The sequence below is a fragment of the Artibeus jamaicensis genome, unplaced genomic scaffold (genome assembly GCF_021234435.1).
Source record: "Artibeus jamaicensis isolate MK-2021 breed Jamaican fruit bat unplaced genomic scaffold, CSHL_Jam_final contig_1015, whole genome shotgun sequence".
In the NCBI taxonomy this organism is placed as follows: Eukaryota; Metazoa; Chordata; class Mammalia; order Chiroptera; family Phyllostomidae; genus Artibeus; species Artibeus jamaicensis.
In genome coordinates, this window is record NW_026521194.1 from 9,485,337 (window position 1) to 9,508,468 (window position 23,132).

Consider the following 23,132-nt stretch of genomic DNA (forward strand, 5'->3'; position numbering starts at 1 on the left):
CATGTCAAAGCCAGGAAGAGAATGAAGCCAGATTTATCTTCCCTGCAATTTCCCCCTATCTTCCACTTCTTTCTTACTCTTACCCTTAAGTTGTATCCATCCAGAGAGATCAGAAATGGCAAGATGGTGGGGCTGACCCTCTGCAATCCTATCCTTCATTCCTGACCTCAACATCCCTTTTCCCTTACTCCACCCCTCCAGCTGCTGCTAGGAGACATGCCTGCTCACCTCCCTACCTGGGGCCAGGCACACTCTCCCCCTCTTTGCTGTAGCCTCACCCATAGCCTCTCCCTGGCTTCTAGAGTTGCCAAGCTCCTGGCGACAGGGAAATCAGAGGAGGCACTGGGCTGCCAGGCTGTGTCAGGTACCTTAGACCCACCTGGGAAGATAAGCAGAGTGCCCTGCCCTTTCTGTTTTCTGGACCACTGAGAAGACAAAATTCCAGAGATAAAGTTCCCTCTTTCTCCCCACACTTAGCTTTTCCTTGCTGCTGATTTCAGTCTTTGGAAGGGGTGGGAGAGGCCTTCAGAAGGGCGATATTGTAGATGCTGCCTCATTCTCCAAAGGGCAGCCCAAGAGCTACTCTCACAGTGCTTAGACCTGGAAAACACCTCTTACTCTCTGTCTCTCCCTCTTTATCTTCCACTCCCCACTTTATCATGCCATTTTCCCACCTGAAATATGATAAGAGAAATAGTGGCTAAAGAGTCAGTAGTACTGAACAGAGAGAAAGTGCTGTAAGTCCAAGAAATTGATCATTTCTGTTTTAGCTTCTGTGAGGGCTGAACTAAGATCAGAGATGTGGTGTGTAGGTAAGTGAGAGAGACAGGCAGAGAGGGAGGGAGGAGAGTGAGAGAGATACTGAGACAGAGGCAGATATCACTGAAGTCATGCATGAGGAGAGTAGAAGGCCATTGATAGTAGAGGTCTCTGTTCAGGGGAGAGCTCAGAGAAAGGGAATGTGCTTAGAAGATAGCTTCTGGACCATGCGGTCTCCTGTGAGATCAAGTAAGGCACAGCGCCATACCTGGGACACCAGGTACAGGAAGCATCGTCTGGAGTAGAGTACATTCTGGACTTGGTGACTCTTCTTTTCTGAAACTGTCATCTAAACAGATGAGATGTTTCAACTCCTAGACCATGGAGGCAAATTTGTACACCATATGGCTACTACCTGAGCAGAACTACTGGCTCAAATACTTTTCTAACCCCTCAAGGGTGCATAATTTCCAATCTCCCAAATCCACACTGCCTAGTCATTATCTCACTAAAAACACTTTTGTAAGTGCTCTTTGTCCACGACCACATGCTGAGAACCGCAGAGCTGACCACAAATACAGTCAGTGCCTCTCACTGGGACCATTCCCTGAAGAGCCTCCACAGGCATTGTCTCATATAATCACCATGACTAGACTCCCACTTGGTAGAAGAGGCTAGAGAGATTAAGTAGCAACACAAGCCCAGAGATACACTGAGGAGCAGAGCTGGGGTGCCCACCTGAGCATCCCAGTTCCAAGACCTGTAGGTACATCAGTCAAGTCGCTTCATCTCCTAGGACTGCTGTTTCTCACCTGCCAAATGAAGGTGGGCTGGTGTAGGTCGATGCTCCTCACACAGATCTCCTGGGGACCTGTCCAAAATGCAGATTCTGCTTCTGTCAGTCTGGGGTGAGGTCCAAGATTCTGCAATCCTAATAAGCTCCCACATAATGCTTCTGCAGCTGCTTTGCAGTGGCAAAGATTGGGGGCTGTTCTCCAGAACTTTCTGTGGTGATAGAAGGGTCCTGTATCTGGTCTCTCCACTATGGTGGCCACTAGCCACAGTGGCTGATAAGCACTGAAATGTGGCTAGTGACTCCAAGGACCCAACTTTTAATTTTATTTAATTTTAATAATTTTAAATTGCCATGTGTGGCAAAAGGCTATCATTTTGAACAGTAAAGGTAGATAATTTCTAGACCTGCTAGACCAGGTGATTTCTAAACCAGCTGTATGGATAGGTCATTTAATCTCAGAACCTGAGTCTTCTCACCAGGAAAAAGAATGGGACAGCATCTCCTGTCTAAGAGGGTTGCTGGTGTGTGTGGGAGTTAAATGATAAAATAATTTGTACCCTGTATAGCTGTAGGTTATATAACAATAATTGTTATTATAATAATAAGTTATTATTATTATTATTTAATAGAGTGATGTGAAGATAAATGGCATAGGAGTCAGATAAACCTGGGTTCACACTTCCTTTCCAGCATTTTCTACGTGTGTCATGGGCCCACTCTGAGCTGCTGTTTTCTCATCTTTACATTGCAAATAATCGTAACCCTTTCTCAGGACTGCTGAGAGAATTGAAATGGCTTAACAGTTAAGAGTTGATCAATATAATGCCTGGACACAGTAGGTGCTCAGTTCATGTTCAATGTCATAGTAGAGCCGCCCTGGGTTCAAAATCCTGGATCTAGCTGTGTGAACATGGGCTTGTTACTTAATCTATCTTTGCCTCAGTTTTATCATCTTTCAAATGGAGATGATAATACTTGTCATAAGAGGTTTAATTATTCACTACTTTTGCCATTTAACAAACATTCATTGAGCTCTCTCTTTATATATCAGATTCTGTGCTAATGCTTGAGACATAACGACAAGTTAAAACAGAAGCTGTCTATATGAGTTACTATGTGCTAAATCAACATCCACAAGAAGAATAGAGTTCTGTGAAGCAGAGACACCCGATGCTGCACAGGCCTTGAACTGGGGGTCACCCTGGGGTAGAGACATTGCATGGGCACGAATACCACCAACACTGAGCATGAACGCATATTTGCTGACATCGGAGATGAGGGTCTGGGGCTAGAAAGAGAGGCTGGACTGTGTATATGAATTCATGAGTGCTATACTTACAGAGTTGCTGGAGAGCAAAGGAGACAAGATTTGTAAAGGGTCAAGCACTGTATACTCCTGAGGGGCTCCATCTACTTGTGAGGGTCAGGATATGGCTGTCTCCTGCCCCCTTCCCTCCATGGCACTTTGGGGCAGTGCCTCTCAGTGGTGGAGCAGAGGTAAGCCTGGTATCTGCCCTGGGACCTCCGGTCATTGTTTCGGCTCAGGTCTTCCTGAATCTGGAAACATTTCTTTTCCTGGTTGAAACAATTCATCTACAAATCTGGATGCACCAAATAGAATATCATCAGAAATCTACCAGTTGGTAGACATTTTACGGAGTTCCCAGATGCACAAAGCATCTGTACTTTTAACCTAGAAGGGGAAGGAGATTTGAACTGTTTCTCTCCTCAGGAGATCCAATGGCCTGACCCTATATTACAGGTCTATATGCCACTTCTCTGAGCTTCTGCTGCATTTGTAGTCTGTGCTGATCATCCGTCATCCTGAAAAGACAAAACAAAACAAAACAAAACAAAACAAAACAAAACACAAGCAAGATAGTTCACACTGGGGAACCTTGTCTGAGAGACAGAATACCAGTCTCCAACCTCTGTGTATCTACACAGCCACCAGCACTGCAGTCCACGTAGGGTGCTGGTTATCTGGGTGACTCAGTCCCCATGCCTTGGCCCCCCAGGGCAGATTGCAGCCTCTAAGGGGATATGAAGAGTAAAGCAAGGCCTTGCCCAGCTCTCCTAAAACCCTCACTCTGAAACTTACTCCCTTTCCCCACCTTCAAAGGCTCCTGGAACTAAATCAGTTCCCCAAAAACCAATGATTAGAAAGCCAGTTTGCTAAATGATCAATTCATTGACTAGTGCACCAGATTTATCAATTTGGATACTTTATGCTATTTGATTACTTTATAATTTGACTGAAGTGTTTAGCTGCTTTAACAAAAAATATTTTCAATTCAATATAATTGTCTTATTTTTGTTACTAATGATGATGCATAAAGAAACATTTTGATCATTAGTAATGCTATTTCAGCATTTCCAAATGGAAATTTTTCAGTTCATGCAAGTCTTTATATAGAACTGTTTTAACTGATGGTTACTTTTGATTTTCTCAAATTTGAGTTCATTTAAAACTCACTTGGCATGTTTTCAAATTTAAAAGTAAACTTTTGATCTTTTGTATTGAAGATTTAGTTTAAATTTAATTTAAAATTCTGATGCATTTCTAATGCTTTTGAATATAAATATATTAAATGTAAATGTCAAATTGCCAGAAATAGAAAGTCAAGGCAGAGAAGCAGTTTGAGAAATTGGCAAACACTGTTACAAAGTGCTTGAAGTTTAGAAAAATGAAAACTGACGTTGTAGAACAACAGAAATCAGAAGTGGCTGAACAGGTCGCACTGCCTACACCACGCTGATATACAGCATCCGAGAGGGAAAAATGAAAACCTGTTGTTTTTGTACCTATTATCAGAGACAATCCATATGACAAGGGTGACATTGTTTCCTTTTGGTAAAACAGCCAAGAAACTATAAATAGGTTTTTAAATGCCAGTTTTGGTTTTTGCCAATCCTCTTGGGTTTTCGGTATTTCTCAGACAGTCAATCTACCTTAGTTTATTATTTCCAGCCATTAGTAACCACCTTTTAAAGTGAAAAATGGCTGCTCCCACTGCTCCTGAGTTGATTCTTCCTTGACTATTCGCCTGGTCCTTGTTATATGAGGTCTCTTCGGCCTGTCCTCACCTCCTTCCCATTGCTTTGTTTGGGTGCATACTTTCCCTTCCTGCTTTCTGCAGATTGCTGGTGAGTCAATATAAAAATATAATTAACTTTAAATTAAAATAAATTAACTTGAAAAGGCAATCAACATAAACAGAATTTTTGAATGACATTATTCTATAATTTAAAATTTAATTCCAGATTTTAAACCATCCAAAAAATATCCCAATTAGCTGGAAAAAATTCCCAGTTAAAAATTAGAATATAATGAAGAATTTTTCCTATTATAGACAGAAATTTTGGTGGATAAATATCCCCATTAAAAAATCACAACATGTGAATTTGGTAAAAGTACTGAATTGGTCATTAAATGATCTTTCTAAGAATGGCTTCCTGGGAATTAACTTTCAGCAAATTGGCATTTAGGGGAATGAGTTTTTTACCAGCTGGTCATTCATTGCAATGATTTTCACTGAACTGGTAGATTTCTACCCCTTTCTATCATCTCTTCTTGAGTTTTCTGGAATCCCTATTCTACCCCCTCTCTCCCCCCTGCCCTGAGCTCCATATGAATTTCCAAGTAGCTCAGTTTCTCAGGGGTACAGATTCATCTCAAGAGCACTTAATGGCAAGTCTTTAGGGGGTAGAGGCAATATTCAGGTAGTTTCTTTGGGGTCTTCTGTATGCCAGAAACCCAAGGTTTTAAAAGGGTCTCATGATATGGGTAGGGTATTCTTGTTCCATTTCCAGCTCTGCCTTGAGAAACACTGAATTACAGAGCAGAACCCCCCTAGCTGGAAGGGAAAATTAAGGCCCCTAATTTAGTTCTGGAGTTGGAAGAGTCCTTCAAGATCATCTAGTCCTGAGTTTCTCAACCTCAGCACTATTGACATTTTGGGCCAGGTAGTTCTTTATTGTGGGGGGTTTCCTGGGCATTGTAGGATATTTAGTAGAATCTCTGGCCTCTGCCTTCTAGCTGCCAACTTCCCCCTCCAGCTGTGACAATTCGAAGTATACCCAGACATAGCTAACTATTGTCTGGGGGGAAGTAAAATCATCTGTGGTTGATACCCTCTGACTTACTCTTACATTCAATCTAGGACTTCCTTTTCCATTTACACCATATACCTCTGAATGGTGCAGAGGTCTAAGAACTCACGTTTTTAACTCTGGTTTTCCTGGGAGGCAGCTTCACTGGTGTCATGAAGAAAGCATGGGCTTTGGGATGCATTGCTCTGGGGCCAGAGCTTGTCTTAGTAACTCATTAGGTGTGGCCTCAGGCAAACCTCTTAGCTCATTTCAACCTGTTTCCTGATGTGCCCTAATCCCCGCTTCATCGATTTATTGCAAGAAATAAATAGCCATGCGTGTAGAATGTCTGGCCTTTTGGTGTGCTCGATAGCTGTATTCCCTGTATTGGGCTCAAATCCCCTGTCTTTTATTTCCCCTGGCATTGGGGAATACTTGTGTGCTCCCAGATGTCACATGTTGAAATCCTAATGCCCAATGGGACGGTGTTAAGAGGTCTGCTTTTGGGAGGTGATTAGGTCATGAGGGTGGAGTCCTCAGGAATGAGAGTAATGCTTTTGTAAAAGAGGCCCCAGAGAGCTCCCTTGCTGCTTCTCCCACGTGAGGCAGCCATGAGAAGTCAACCGTCTGCAACTCGGTAAAAGACCTTCGCCAACCCTGATCTTGGGCTTCCAGGCTCCAGAACTGTGAGAAATGAATTTCTGTTGTTTACAAGCCATCCATTCAGTGGTATTTTGTTATAGTAGCCAAACTAAGACACCGTCCTTAGCTGTGCTCCTATACCTCAGTGCCATGCACTCAGCACCTTGGACCTTGTAGCTGCTGTGAATCCAGCTGTGGAAAACTGCCATCCCACGTGTAGTCTTCTTAGCAGTCTTCAAGCTCCATAAACTTTGATTTCTTCTCACACAGTTCTGTGATGAGAGCATTTCAGTTTCAGGAGAGGTTCATCGTTAAGTCATTGTGAAGCCAGGCAGAAAGAAGATTCAGGGCTGACATGATGATATAGAGAGGGGCCTCCTGAAAGGCCTTGCTTGCAAATGGTGCTCCTCCAGAGCCTGCAGCCATCTCCGTAGAAAGGCTGGGTGTTCCCTCAGCTTGTGTCCAGAAAAAGTAGCTGATGAGCCAAACCCCATGAGTGTGCTTTTCTGCAATGACACCCTCGTGCTTGGTGCCCCACAAGGGCCCAGGCTAGGAGACTCAGGTGACACTGTCCTTGGCATCTCTCCTTCCCCACCAGCTGCCCATTTGAAATTAGCTCCTGACACTTTCCAGGAAGTATATGTGAGACACAGTCGCTTGAGCCTGGAGATCCGAGAAGCCACATGACTCCTCGAAGAGCCAGCCTTTGCTAAGCAGTTTTAAAAAGAGCATGAGAGTCAGGGAGCCACCAGATAGCCCTCCTAAAGGAATTCCAAACTTCTTGGAGAAGGGGCTGGGCTCACCACATATGCCCCCATATATAACCCGGACTTCATCCAGCTCAGCTCATCTTGTCAGTTTCACGAGTGGAAAATATAGGCCCCAGATTGCTGCCAGGTGTCTCAGGAGTAGTTCTGAGTCAAAGTACTGGGGCTATATCTAGCTGGGGCCATAAACCACCCCACCCCCAGTTGTGAATGACAGGCCCTAGAGGGGAACAGAGGACCTAGGGGATTTGGTTTACTTGATTTTTATATATTCGAGAACATTGTCTTGCATGCCAGAAGGTGCTTTGTTTCTCCTTGGACTGGGGAAGAGAAATTGCTTTGGAATGGCTCTGGTGTGAGAGGATGGTGTCCCCAGGCCCCACTAGAATCAGGCAGAATCATGGTTAGTGTTTGGACTTGCAGATGAGGCAGTCCCGCCTGCCATTCCCTAGAGCGGGACAGCCTGTTAGCCAAGGGGATTAGAGCAGGTTGTTAAAACACGGGGTTGCTGCGTCTGGCCTGAGGCTCTGCACAGTTCACTTCTAGACAATCTCTTGATTTATGAGACTAAATCACTTTGAGGGCTATTGTGAATCACCGGTTCCCCTCCCATGCAAGGTTCTGAAGATAAGAGTTTCAAATGGGAGGCTTTCCTGGATCCAGGGAAGAAGAGCAGGACTCTATTTTCTAAGTCCTTGAGAAAACTAAGCTGCTTTTGGGACATCTCTGGCAAGCTTTGGAAACGCGAGGAAGAAGAGCCACTTTAGAGTCTTTGGCTACAGAATGTCCATCTGGGTTCTCTCATCCAGTCTCCCGCCACAGCTGTGAAGCTGTAACCAGACTTATTCTGAAGAGCCCCATGCACTGGGGTTCAAGGGTCTTTAGGCAGGGTCAGCTTCCATTCCCTAACCTCAGAGAAAGTCAGAGAGCTAGAAGAATTCACAGGCCAGCCAGTTCAAGGTGGCAGTTCTAAAGTTAAATAACCTGCATTTTAGAGAAAGGATGTGACTTGCCTAAAGCTGCACATCAGTTAGTGTCAAAAGTCTGGACCGTGATACAGCCTTTCCTCCCGGATCCAACCACTTTAGCAGAATCCCACCATGCGGCCGGTTCCACCAAACCTGTGTCTGCTGAGGGACTTTCAGTTGTTTTGTGAGTTTTCCTTTTCTAAATAGCTATTGTTACTCTGGATGGGAATAGTGAACCATGAAGAATAGTAGCCTCTAAATGTGCCCCTCCCCTCCCCTCCCTTCCCCCCTCCCCTTCCCTTCCCTTCCCTCATTTAAAAAAAAAAAAATAAGGCAATGTTTTAAGAGCAGTTTTAGGTTTTCAGCAAAATTAGTAGGTACAGAGATTTCCCATACTTCCTGCCCCCACACAGGCATAGCCTCCCCCGTGGTCAATGTCACTTGCTGGAATGGCCCATTTTTAATTGAAGATGAACCTGCAGTAATCACTGACAGCCCAGAGTTTACCTTAAGGTTTACTTTTGGTGGTGTACGTTTTATGGGTTTGGACAAAAGCATAATGGAGTGTGTTCATCATTACAATATACAGAGTATTTTTACTGCCTTAAAACTTTTCTGTGCTCTGCCTATTCATCTCTCTGTTCCCATGCTTGGCAACCACTGTTACTTTTATTGTTTCCATAGTTTTGCCTTTTCTAGAATGTCATGTATGTTGGACATACATACATACAGTATGCAGCCTTTTCAGATTAGCTTTTTCATTTAGTAATATGCACTTAAGTTTCCTCCTGGTCTTTTCATGGCTTGATAGTTGTTTCTTTTTAGCAGTAAATAATATTCCATTATCTGGATATACCCACAGTTTATTTGCCCGCTCACTTACTGAAGGACCTCTTGGTTCCTTCCAAGTTTTGGCAATTACAAAGCTGCTATAAATATCTATTGATAACAAATGATAACATATTTTCAGGTTTTTGTGTGGACATGTTTTCAACTTGAATAACCAAGGAAAGTGATTGCTGAAACATATGATAAGAGCATGTTTTGTTTCTTAGTAAACATTTCCAAACTGTCTTCCAAAGTGGCCGTTCCGCTTTGTGTTCCCACCCACAGTGTGTGAGTCCCTCTTGTCCCACAACCTCGTCGGCATTTTGGTGTTGTCAGTGTTTTTATAGGTGTGTAGTAGTAGCTCCCTGTTGTTTTAATTTGCAGTTCTATGATGATATACGATGTTGAGCATCTTTTCGTCTGATTATTTGCCACTATTTTATCTTCTCTGATGAGGTATTTGTTAAGGCCTTTGACCCACTTTTATTTTTTAAAAATATTTATTTATTTATTTGAGAAAGGGGAAAAGCATCAGTGAGCAAGAGAAATATCAATCAGTTGCCTCTTGCATGCCCCTAACCAGGGACCTGGCCCACACCTTAGGGTATGTGCCCTGACCAGGAATTAAACCAGCAACCTTCAGCCTGTGGGAAGACACGCAACCCACTGGGCTACACCAGTGAGAGCTTTTGGCCCATTTTAATTTTATTTATTTATTTGCAGTACAAACATTGCCATATCTTTATTATTTATTTTTTTTATTGTTGTTCAAGTACAGTTGTCTTTTTTTCTCTCCACCACTTTCCTCCACCCCACCCACCCCCACCTCCCACCCTCAATCCCACTCTGCTTTGGCTTTGGCTCATTTTAAAAAAATCAGGTTGTTTGATTTCATGTTGTTGAGCTTTAAGAGTTTTTTCAGTATTTTGGATAACAATCTTTTATCAGATGTCTCTTCTGCAACTATCTTCTCCAGGTCTGGCTTTTCTTTTAATTCTCTTGACTCTGTCTTTTACGGAGCAGAAGTTGTCCATTTTAACAAAGTCCAGCTTACCAGGTATTTTTCTTTTTCATGGTTTGTGTCTTTGGTGCTGCGTCATCGCCATGCCCAAGGTCAACTCGGTTCTCTCTTTTGTTATCTTTTAGGAGTTGTGTAGTTTTGTGTTTTACACTTGGGTCTATGATTCATTTTGAGTCAGTTTTTGTAAAGGGTATGAGGTCTGTGTTTTTATTTTTTTTTGGTGTGGTTGCCCTGTTGTTGAGGAGACTATTGTTGCTACGTTGTACTGCCTTTGCTCCAACGTCAAATATCAGGTGACTGTGTTTATGGGGGTTCCCTTTCTTCCGCTAATATTTACTGAATATTTCATTGCATAATCAGTAACAGTCACTGAATATTTATCGAGTCCCATCTATGTGCCAGCAGTGATGTTAAGAGCTCTGGTGCTAATTTCGCTTTTAATCCTCAGAGTAACTCTGAGGAGTAGCTACTCTTTGTAGCTACATTTTACAGACAAGGACACAGAGATTTGAAGTGACTTAACTGCCCTGTTAGCAGCCCAGTGAGGTTTGGGTTTGGGTCTTAATTCTGCCATTGTTTTGCTAGTACTTGAGTTGATAATTTGATATTGACCATCCTGTCATGCTAGATGGCATACTCATTTCAAACTAGTGTATCTCTAGTTCACATTAGCTCAAAGTCATGAATACACTTAAGTACTTTTTACCAGGTGGCCACTTTCAGACCGGCTTGCCTACATTATTCCTCTTTTCACGGGACCTTCCTGCTGTTCCTGTGTTGCATGGGTTAGCATGCCCATCAGCAACTGAGCCCATCAGTATTTCTTCCGGGCAAGAATTACTTTGGGCAACGTGAAACTATCAGAATTGCTGACTCTGAGGTTAGATGAAACACATTAACCACACTACCGACAAAGATGACTAATATCTGTCATTCTTATCTTCTAATTCAAAAAAGCATGTTCTAAAAGCTATGAATCTTGATGGGTCAAACATTACCAGGACTGTGGTATAAGATGACCACTCTGGATGCCAAACCTGAAGACATTGGGGAAGAATGGAGGCCAAAAATGTGGTTCATGGTCAGAAGAAGGTTGACATTCCAGATGCTTTCACATACGGCCCCCACCCACTTCTCCAATGACAAGTATCTTCTGCCGAGTCCCTAGACACATCATTCATCACAGAATCATTTAATCACTAACTGTTTTCTGGATATATTTCTTAGATTGTTGCTCTTAAAGGCCTTTATATCACTATGTCTTCTTCAAGGCTTGGTTAAATATCACCTTCTCTGTGAAGCTTTTTCTGGATCTCTAGCTGGAAGAAATCTCCCCTCCAATGAGTTCCTCTTCCAACTTCTTGTCTTACATGGCACATCCTACTTGGTAAAGTAGCTATTTACTGATACAGCTTAGCTTAGCTGAGCTTAGAAATGAGAAACCAATGAATGATTCTGAGAGGACAATAGGGCCATATTCGTCTTTGAATTTTGTCCTGCTTTTCTGTACGAAGTGGTTGGCCAGGGTGAGTGGGACAGTAAGATTAAAAGAGCCTTCCTGACCTCTGGAGTGATGCTGGATTGGTAGAGGTGGAGACAATAAACGTAGATGAGGGAACTCTGCAATATTTTGGGGTCCTTAGGGAGCTATGGGAGTCTGTTCTTTCTGGCTTCTAGCTTCCCAATACTTTCTCTAGGGATATATTCCAGTTCAACACTTCTTCCTCTTTTCTCTGACATTCTACCAAACTACATGTGTGCACAGGTGGCATGTGTGCACATGTTTGTATATTGTGTGTGCACACACGTTTGCTTGCATGCACATGTGTGCATGTGCATGTGTTTGAATTGACCTGCTATCATCACCATTGCAGCCAGTGTTCCGGACACAGATGCAGAGAGATAAAATGCTGACAAGTGACAGTTGGATATAGTTTTAGAATGAATAAGGCTGGAGACTGGACGCTGATAAAAGAAGTCTATCTCTGCTTGGCTTCCTGGATATCAGAGTGGTGGGAACTCATATTCAGGTGGCTGAAGGGGCAGACTCATCTCCTGACCTTGACAGCTTGAAGAATAGGAGGATCTCTCCACCCACTCGATACTTGCATTTCTTTAGAATGGGCAAGAACCATTTTGCTGTGAGGTTAAGGGCATTGCCGACATGACCTCTGGAAGACCCCTCTGAGATAAATCATCTGTGATACTATCTCTTTAGCTGTTATGAGTGTGGAGTATGGGCCATTATTCTGGCCACATGAAACCTGAGAACACTACATAAATTCAAATTATTGAGCAAGAATAGTTATAGAGACCTTATATGTTTTCATGTTTACTATTGCAATTCCTCTGTTTCTTCCCTACTTTTAAAATTATGGTCTCCTCTAGAAATACAGGTAGTTCATGAAGTAGGAGTTGGGTTCAAGATAGCACCCTGAGCCCAGAAAAGAATGGAGAAAATGAAAGGAGGTCACGGAGGTGGCTTCTCTCTGAACTTCACGAAGGCTGTGTGTGCTTGAAGGGGAAACCAAACACAGACATGTGGCACCTCCCAACTGAGCCCTCATGTCTGAAAGGGCTGCAAATTGAATTAACAGAGACCTCAATTCTCTCTAAACTAGCCAGGGAAGCAAGATTATATTTACATTTTGCCAAGGCTCAGTTAACACAGAACTAATTTTCTTTGATATACCAAGGCCTGAGTTGTAAGATGCAAGTTAATTTCATTTGTGTGCATAAAATGGGGAGGGGAGCCAAAGTTGGTAAGAGGGATGGAGTCTAAAGCTTATTGAATAGCAACAGGAAGTCACCTAAAGATATCCTTCCAATATGAGAAAACTGGCATCCAGACAAGTTAAATGACTTGTCCAAGGCCACGCAGGGTGTTAGTGGCAAAACTGGCCTGGAAGCCAAGGGACCTGACTCGAATAAGGCTTTATTAGTAATCCTGAAAGTTAATTTTCTTACGGTCAAAACAGCATGAAGAATTCATTTAGTCAATAAAGACTTCCAGTTTGTTTCTCTCTCTTTGCCTATTGCTTCTATATATATCTGTATACATACGCACATACAACATACCTAGTAGAATACTGAAGCTTCAAATTACAATAGGAGAGTAAACTGCCAGGTCCAACAACTCAACTCCAGACCACATCATGCTGGAAGAAAGAATCAGGTAGAAGACATGGAAAAGAGAGGGATCTGGGGGCCTTGGTGGGGCAGAACCACAGATAAAATAACCCCAGAAAGAGGAGTTAACACTTGAGTGAAAAGTAACAAGAACAACTCTAAGACGAGTTAGCTGAAAAGGCTGGCTTCTGGGGAATTGAGTGGAAGGGCTCAACAGCGCATGGGTCAGGCCTGGCAGTGTGGGAACTGGAGGAGAGGGGGCCCCATGGCAGGGGTGCTCTAGGAAGCTTGTCAGTGAAGGGAAAGAAGGAAGTGAGGGTGTTCCGCCAAACAAAAGTGAATCTCAGAAGTCAGAAGATATATGGGTCCCTCCCCACCAAAAGGGCCATCTATGAAAGAATGGTACATTTTTCTGTACCAACAGAAGAGGGTGCTCTTGAACCAAGAAACATTGCCAGTCACCCAAATACCATAACTGTGCCTACAGGCGATTGTATATAAACACTTAAAAGTGAACAGAAAATGGCAGGCAATATCCATACGAGGCCACCAGAAAAATAAAATTTGAGAACCCAAACATTTCAGCAGATGCAAAGGCTCCTATGAACCTCAAACATGAAGCAGAAGGAGACCTTCACACCCAAACTGAATCAATATTCTGAAAACAAGCATTTGAAGATATGAAACAAAAACTTAAATCAGGAGTTCCAAATTTAAAACAGAAATAGATTTTAAAAGGAGAGAGAAATAAATAAGAGTTGAATGAACTTGGGGAAAAATGGAAGAAAAAGACAAAGTCATCTTAAAAATAAATGCTTTTTGCAAAAGCATTTGCAAAAAAGAAATGATAAGGTACTCGTAGAACAACAGATTTGACTGAAAATGTAGGAGACATTCTGAACAGTCCGAAAAAGAGCCAAGGGGGTGAAAAATAAATAAGGAATTAAGCACCAAAGATCAGAGAGAAAATAATTGATAAAAGGTAGGCTCAGAAAAGTCTGAAAAAGACTAGTCTCAAAATGAGAAATAATTAGTATTTTAAGCTATAAGTTAAGAAACTTTCTAAAATTAAAAGAGAACTTGAAACTGCATTTTAAAAGGGCCCACCGTTTTTTGGAAAAATAAACCTGGAATGATGAAATACAAAACATATGTTGGGAAAATATTAGACTTTAAAGATACAGAAAACAATTCTGTAGGTTTCCAGGCAAAAAGACCGACTCACTTACGTAAGAAAGAAAATCAAGGAAGGATCAGACTCATATTAAATCAGAGAACAAAGGAGTTGCATTTTCAAGAAAGTAAAGAAATTGTGATCTGAGTACTTTAAAATGTAGAATAGTTCATCTTTGCGGATCAAGACTGTGAAAAGCAGTTTTCTATGTGCAAACACTCAAAGAACACTTGCCATTCCTCTGTGGGGGATCCACTTGAGGGTGACTGTTACTCAACCAAGTTAGGACCAGGACTGGGAAACTTCGGGGAATGGACTTTTGAATATATCTCAGTGTAAACCTGTACCTAAAAGAAGGATGAGGACAAGAGTGAAGCAACAGTGATGAAACAACTGTGATACATGGTGATAGTGCTGAAGTAGAACATTGTTGCACAGATGGTGGCTGAGAGTGGATACTGTCATTTAAAGCATAAAAACCAATAAGTAGAGGGTTAATAAGAAAAAAGGGAATAAAAGCATTATGAAAGGTATTAGTAAAAAGGTAATCACTACAGTGAAAATTCCAACCTTTTAAAATACTTAAATAAATATAAAATGGAGCACAGAAAACAAGCCACATAGAAAAAGAAACATAAGATGCACAATTTCACACAAAATAGGAGTTGAGATCAAGCACATCAGTCGTATTAGTAAAGCATATTTGTTATATTATTATTATATTATTAAATTTATTCATATGTTGCATAACTCATAAAAAATTTAAAATGTGATCAAATTGACTCACAGCAAAACTCAGTTCTATGAGATACATAAGAGACACGCTTGTAACAAAGTCGTTCAGAAAGGTTAAGAATAAAGGAATCAACAAAGACATTCCCCAAAAATAGAAACAATAAAATAGAGGAAGGCACAATGATCTAGTCCACATTAGATTATTGAAGTAGGTAGTGTGGTAGGTAGGTGGTATGACTGTATGTCAAGTTTTAAATCTTGACGATGTTCAGAAAATAACCTCTTTTTAAGCACAAATAGAATGTTCACAAAAATGGACCACATACTGGGTCACAAAGAAAGTCTTAGCAAGTGCCATAATGCAAATATTAATAACAAAATTTTTAAAAGGTCTTTCTACCTGTAAAGTAAACAGTAATTTTCTATTAAACCGCTATTGGATAAAAGCAGACATTGAAACTGAAATTGCAGAATTGGCAACAACAACAATCAGAATGAAAAATATGCACATCAGAATTTATGAGATACAATTAAAGTAATAATGTGAGGGTAACACATGGTCTTAAACACTCATATTAATAAAAACAATGAAACACATTTAATTCTGACTCAAATATAAAAATCTCACAAAGTAAATTTAAAAAAGCACAAGAAAGGAGATAATAAAGATAGAAAAATCAATTCATGTGGTAGAAAACAGTAAAAGGGAACTAAGAGATGAATCAAAATGTCCTTGTTTTTGAAAAGAAGTAACATAGACATATCAATAGCTCACCCAGTTAAGAAACAAGGCAAAGGACAAACATGCAAAATAAGGGAAGACTGGAGAGAAATCACTGTTGTAAAGATAAAAATAAATCATTTCAGTGGACTACTTTGCAAAAGTCTATGTAAAAACATTTGAAAACTATGAAATATTTTATTCTTTATAAAATGTAATTTATCAAAATAGATCTCATTTAAGATAGAAAGCTTAAGCAGACTATTCTCCATGGAGGAAAAAGATGGAGAAAGTGTTCAACAAATTATACCGTAAAGAAACGCTAGCCCCAGGTGGCGCCACAGGGGGATTCTGTAAACCTTGGAAGAGCAGATAACCTCCATGATCCATAAATTGTTCTGGAAAATAAAAAATGAAAGTGAACTTCCAAATTTTTAAGAAGTAAGTATAAACTTGATGCTTAACTCTAATAAATTAATAATCATAATGATAATGATGTAGTGTGTTGGAAGCTACAGGGCCAATTTCTCTTATAAATATTGATGCAAAACCTAAATAAAACTCTAGTGAAAAGAATCCTAAACCACCTAAAGAAAAAGAAACTTAGATACTAAAGTTTAGGAATGCAAAGAATTTTAGTATGAAGAAACTCATTAATGTAATTCACCTTATTAATAGGAATACAGTGTAACAGGAAAAACTCATTTATAATTGCAAAAAAAGGTGAAATTTAAAAAATATGCAAAATCCAAATGAGTAAAATTTCAAAATGCTGTTGAAAGATGCAGAAGTATACGTGAGCAAGTAAAAAGGCATTTGTTGTTCTAACTGCTCAACAGAATTCAGATGTCAATTCTTCTCAAGTCGATATCTAAATTTAACCCAATTGCAAGAAAAATTTCAACAATTTTGTTTCTGGAAATAAATAAGTTGATTTTAAAGTCATGTCAAAAATAAACATACAAGAATAGCCAGGAAATCTTGGGCAGGGTGAGGAGGAAGCAGTGAAGGAAAATGATCTTACTTAACCTTGCAATATACTGTAACTACTCGACGGCTAATACAGTGTGGGATGGACACATGAAGAGAGAAACCAGAGGAACTGAATAGAAAGTCCAGACAGAAATTCAAGTATGAACAAAAGTGTATTACTTGATAAAGGTGGCATTTCAATCACTGGAGAAGAGGTGGATGTTTAAATAAATGGTGTTGTAACAGCTAATAGCCATTTGAACAAAAATAAAACTGGATTCATACCTTACACCATACACTAAAAACTCTAAAAGAGTGAGAGAGTAGAAATATAAAAACACAAAATAAACAAATCTTGAAAATACTAGAAGAAAACATGGGTGAATGTTTCGTAACTTGAGTGTGAAAAAATGCTTTCTTAATATGACTCAAAATCCATATGCAGAAATGATTGATACATTCTACTACATAAAATTAAGAAAGAATTTCTTGGCAAAAAAACGAGCAAAATCAAATAAAAAGTGCCCATTGGGAGAAAATATATTTGCAATATGATGTAGGAGAAAGAAGTGGTTATCTCTTTATTATATAAAGTATTTAAAAAAATTAAGAAATAAACCAAAAATCAATTTTCACAAAACCATGGAAAACTAATCCTCAAACACAGGAAATGACGCTCAACTGCTCTCTTAATGACAGTAATGCAGATTAAAACTACTTTTTTTTTTGTCACAGCTCTAATTGGAAAGATTAACCAATTTAACAACACCCTGTTGGTGAGGCTGTGGAGAAACACTGTATGAGCCTGCTAGGGCTGCCATAATGAAACATCACACACTGGGTGGCTTAAACATAAATTTATCTGCAACTGAAAAATAAACTGAGGCTTTGTGCAGAAAAAAAGAATTTCCTTACAGTTCTCGAGCTTGGGAGTCCCAGATTCCTAGATCAAGGTGTTGGTGGGTTTGGTCTCTTCTGAGGCCTCTGGCCTTTGCTGGCTGATGGCTGCCTCCTCATATATGGTCTTTCCTTGGTGCATGTGCATCCCTGGTATCTCTTTGTATATCCAAATTTTCTCCATTTACGGCGCTAATCAGACTGGATCAGGGAGTACCTAAACAGCCTCTCTTTAACTGTATCGCCTCTTTAAATGCCTTATCTCCGATTACAGCCACATTCTGAGGTACCAGGGATCAAGACTTCCACATGTGAATTTTGGTAGATGAATTTCAGCCTATACTGCAGGTACATACACTGCTGGTAAAAGTTAAATGATTGAATCTATTTAGAGGAAAATGTAGCAGTTTCAAAACCATTGTTCAGCATTTAGCCTTTGACCCAGCAGTCTGATTCCTGGAACTTCACCCTGTGGCTAGCCTTCAAAACCAAAACAAAACAAATACGCACAAGGTTATTCATCAAACTATTATTTGTAAAAGTAAAGTAATGAAAACAACATGAATACCAATGCATAAAATATTGGTTAAATAAGGTATGGTACATCTTCACATTAGAGTAACTATTCAACTACAAAAAAACTGGGGGAAGATCTCTGTTAGTTGTTTAGTTATTTCTAGGATATGTTTCAAATAAAAAATACAAAGTGAAAAAGAGTATGTATAGTAGGCTAGTTGTTATATAATAAAGGAGGGAAAACAAGAATGAAGAGCACACACACATTTCTTTTTGAAAAAAGAAGCATGGGAAGAAAAAAACAAAAGTTAATGAAAAGGTTCCCTGTATAACAGGTGTAGGGTGGAAATGAGAAAAGAGCAGCAGAGAGGGTGAGGAAGCAGTGGCGTACTTTTATTTTATTTTATTTTTTTACATTTTTAAAATATATTTTATTGATTATGCCATTACAGTTGTCCTATTTCCCCCCTTCATTCCCCTCTACCCTGCATACCCCCTCCCCATCATTTCCCCCTTTAGTTTATGTCCACGTGTCTCAAGTTCTTTAGATTCTATATTTTCCCTACTATTCTTGCCCTCCCCCCTATCTATTTTCTACCTACCATCTATGCTACTTATTTTCTGTACCTTCTCTCCCCTTCTCCTCCTCCCACTCCCCTGTTGCTAACCCTCCATGTGATCTTCATTTCTATGGTTCTGCTCCTGATCTAGCTGTCTTCTTAGTTTGCTTTTGTTTTAGGTGTGGTTGTTAATAACTGTGAGTTTTCTGTCCTTTCACTGTTCATCTTTTTTATCTTCTTTTCCTTAGGTAAGTCCCTTTAACATTTCATATAATAAGGGCTTGGTGATGATGAGCTCCTTGAATTTGATCTAATTAGAGATCCTGGCAATAAAAGAAGTGTATTCATGGGCCTCTAGGTTAGACGGTGGTGTACTTTTTTAAGTTGTTTTGACTCCTAAGTCACGACAATGTTATGAATATTCACAATAAGATTAAGTAAACAAGAGCAACTCCCCTCCCCTCAATCCCCCCTCCACCAATTGAACAAAAAGAGAAAATGAATCCTATTGTATAAGCAACTGAAAACAGAAAAGAAAGAATTAACCCAGCAAACTGAACACAGAACTCTGGCTGCACATACTTTGTGGCATATAGCCTAATGGCAAAAAATATTTGCAAAACGTTTAGATTTTACTTGGTAGGTTTGTTATAGGTTGTGGTATTGGTATAGCAATTCCCATGCTCCTTTGTGTGAAATTGTAGGGCAGGGGAAATGAGTCAACACTGGATGTTACTAGGACCCAGGGTCTTTATCATGAGAGAAGGGACCTGCAGACATAGAAATGGAGGAGCTGAAGAACTCCTTGCCTTGGATGTGAAGGTGTCAGAATAAACACATAATTTAAACTTACATTTCTTAGCTCATTTAATTAGGCATGAGGGAAGAAAAGTACAAGTTGCATGTGGGATATCATATTGTTCTAGAAAGCAAAAAAAAAAAAAAGTTAAAAGACCAATGGAAACACCAAATGAATACAGGAGCTGGCTTGAAGTAGTGACTACTTGCCTAATTAGGAAAACCTTCAGCATCAAAACAATAATTATAATAATGTCTTCCATTGGATTGAATAAAAATAATGATATTTAAAAACAAACAGTGAAATAAAACAAAATGAGGTAGGAGGACGAAGAAGAGTTCTTTTTAAAAAATGCTAGTAAACTGTACAACAGATGATAGAATTAGGAAGTAAGCTTTTCTAGTGATTCAGGCAAGTATCAACAATGGATACTAAAATCATTTGGTGAAAGATTCTTGAGTAACAAGGTATTAATTCAGTCTTAAAGTTTAACCTCACAAGTTACTTACCAATGGCAAAATAAAGTATTTCTACTTTGGAAAATATTGGTTGGAACATCATCTTAACCAGTAACCAAACTGTATTACCCACAATGGGATAATCTGACATTATATTGTTTCCTGACATGATTCACTGAGAAAAATCCAACATTATCTATGTTATATTCTTGCCAAATGTGTCAACTCAGAATTTAAATATAAAAAATCATAAAAATCTATATTTATGGAACTTGCCAGGGTGTTGCAAAATCTCTCTCATGAAAGAAAAAAGAAGTGAGGGAATTGTTAATGAAGAAAAAAGGGATATGGCAACTAACTATAATCTGTGGTACTAGATTTGACCTTTGATTGAAACAAATCAACCGTTAATGATATTATTAGGTTAACTGGGAAAATTTGAATATTTATTGTAAATTAGATAATATTATAACATCAATGTTAAATTTCTTGAGAGTGATCATATTATTGTGGATATGTAAGAACAAGTTCTACAAAGAAAAAACCGATAGTAGAGAGGTTATCTAGAAGTAGGAACTTAAGATGATAAAAAACAAAAATTGAAGGCCTACTCCTCCTAAACATCTTCAAAGTATAAGTGGGATTTGAGGCCTATTTGGACAATGAGAAAGAGTGTGGACTTGAAGGTAATATTGAGGTATCTAATTTGAGTTAATGGATAGCTGTTAGTACCATCCACTAATATTGCTCAGTGTGCATACAGTGTTGAGATATCTGTAAAATATTCATGGGGAAACCTTAATTATACCATTAGAAAGGTCTATCTAAAAGTCAGGAATTGAATTAGACACAGAAATTCTAAGCAGAGCAGTGATAGGTACAGAGAGCTGAAGCCACTGTGAGAGATGAAATTTCCCCAGAGAGTAGAGAGTGGTAAGACAATGGGGCTGAGAATGGAATACTGGGAAACACCAGCATTCCTCAAACATCCTTTTGTCCTATCCATCCTCCATAGGAGCCCATTCCAGATTATTGAAGCGATAAAAATATGGCTTCATTATCAGTACCAATCAGGTCCTATGAGGAAAGAGAAGCCACTGAGATGGCCTGAGACTAATAAAGGAACTACTTCAGTGTCAGAAGGATTATGGAAACAAAGAAGTGGAGGCACCCAGAGAGAAAGAAAGACTTTTGAGTGAAAAGAAGTTTTTTGATTGGGGTCTACTAGAGAACCATGAGACAGGTCAAAGAGTTATTGTTCTTTGGGAATGAGTCTTTTAAGGAGTTCCAGTTTTATTCTCCGCTGTCAGGTTTCAGAATGCAGGATGCTATTTTTTTTAAGGCTATAACTAAGCTCGGGGAGTGGGTATAACTCCCCTATAACTAGGCTCTCACTGAGATTCAGCCATTTTTCTTGAATAGAAGCTACTGGGTTGCTATGAGCCTTTGATTAGTTTTTCAGGATTGTGATAAAACTAATTGTGATACTTTTTGCAACTTTTTTGTTGCTTTTCAGAGGGGAGGTACTTTTTTTGGTAAGTCTTTACATTACCATTTCACTGACATCAACTCTCTAACTTTTAATATCCTGGCGTGTCTTCCACTGTTCCAAATCCAAACCATCTAAGACCAGCTGCAATGGGAACCTGAATAAGCAATCTGTGGGCATCAGATGGCCAGAGAGCAGGACTGGCATCAATGGCAGAAAATGGAATGGAGCAGGGTGAATGGTAAATAACTCACTGTAGAATGGTAATTGGGATTCAGTGCAACTTAAGGTGAGTGGTCAATGGGAACCTACTTGGGCCTCAGTATAAGAAATCAAAGTTTCTCCTTCAATACTTCTAAGTCAAAAGAAAATAAAGAAATAATTTTGGCTAAGAAAACTGAAGTTTTGGGGAGACTTATATGGTTGTAGTTTTAACATCTTCTCAAAGTCCTCTTACCGGACTTCCGCCAAGATGGAGGTATAGGTGGATGTGCCGTGCCTTCTCACACAACCAAGTTTAGGGACAACTAAATATTAGCATCAGAAAACACAACCAGAACACGGAAAACTGAACTTTTCGGAAGTCTGCTAACAACAAATTCTTCAGCCCGACCGGTAAGGGGTGAAACCGGCGTCTGTGAGGAGTTGCAAAGGAGGGCTTGGTCGGACCGGGCGCGGAATCCAGACGCGCGAATCCGGACGCGTGGGTTCCAGACGCAGGATTGGACCTGGTGAGCAACCAAGCGATCCACCGGGTGAGCGACTGCTGAGGAGACAGTGGGGAGGTGGTGCAGCGTGTTGACTGCGGTTGCCTGATTGCGCGCGAGCGAGGGAGTGGGCGGTTGGACCGGCCGCAGCGGGGATAGAGGGCGCCGCCATTTCCCCGCTCTGACCACGCCCCCACATACAGCGTCACAACCCAGCGACCTGGGAGTCCAAGGCACCGCTTCTCACATTTAAAGAGCCAGAACAGACCAAAAATGTCGCAGGAAGACCTCAAAGCCCCAGAGATAAATCTAAGCGTTGAAGAAATAGCAAAACTCTCAGACGCACAGTTTAAAACACTGGTCATCAGCTTCCTCATAGATCTGGTTGATTATAGCCACAAATTAGAGAAACATATGAAGGCTAAATTAAGGGAAATGAATGGAATTCCACAGGAAACCCATAGAGATGAAAAGGAAACTGGGACTCAAATCAATGGAGTGGACCAGAAGGAAGCAAATAATGGCCAAACAGAAAAGAATCAAGGAGCAAGAATTCAAAGAAATGAGGAGAGTCTTAGGAACCTCCAGGACATCTTTAAACGCTCCAATATCCGAATTATAGGGGTACCAGAAGGGGGGAAAGACAAAACCACCAGTGGAAAAATTATTTGAACAAATAATAAAAGAAAATTTCCCCAATCTGGCAAAGGAAATAGACTTCCAAGAAATCCAAGAAGCCCAGAGAGTACCAAAAAAGTTGGACTCAAGAAGAAACACACCAAGGCATATCATAATTACATTAGCCAAAATTAAAATGAAGGAGAGAATCCTAGAAGCAGCAAGAGCTAAGGGGACAATCACCTACAAAGGAGTCCCCATCAGACTGTCAGCAGATTTCTCAAAAGAGACCTTACAGGCAAGAAGGGGCTGGAAAGAAATATTCCAAGTCATGAAATCTAAAGACCTACAACCAAGATTGCTCTATCCAGCAAAACTTTCATTCAGAATGGAAGGACAGATAAGGTGCTTCTCAGATAAGACCAAATTCAAGCAGTTCATCATCACCAAGCCCTTATTATATGAAATGTTAAAGGGACTTATC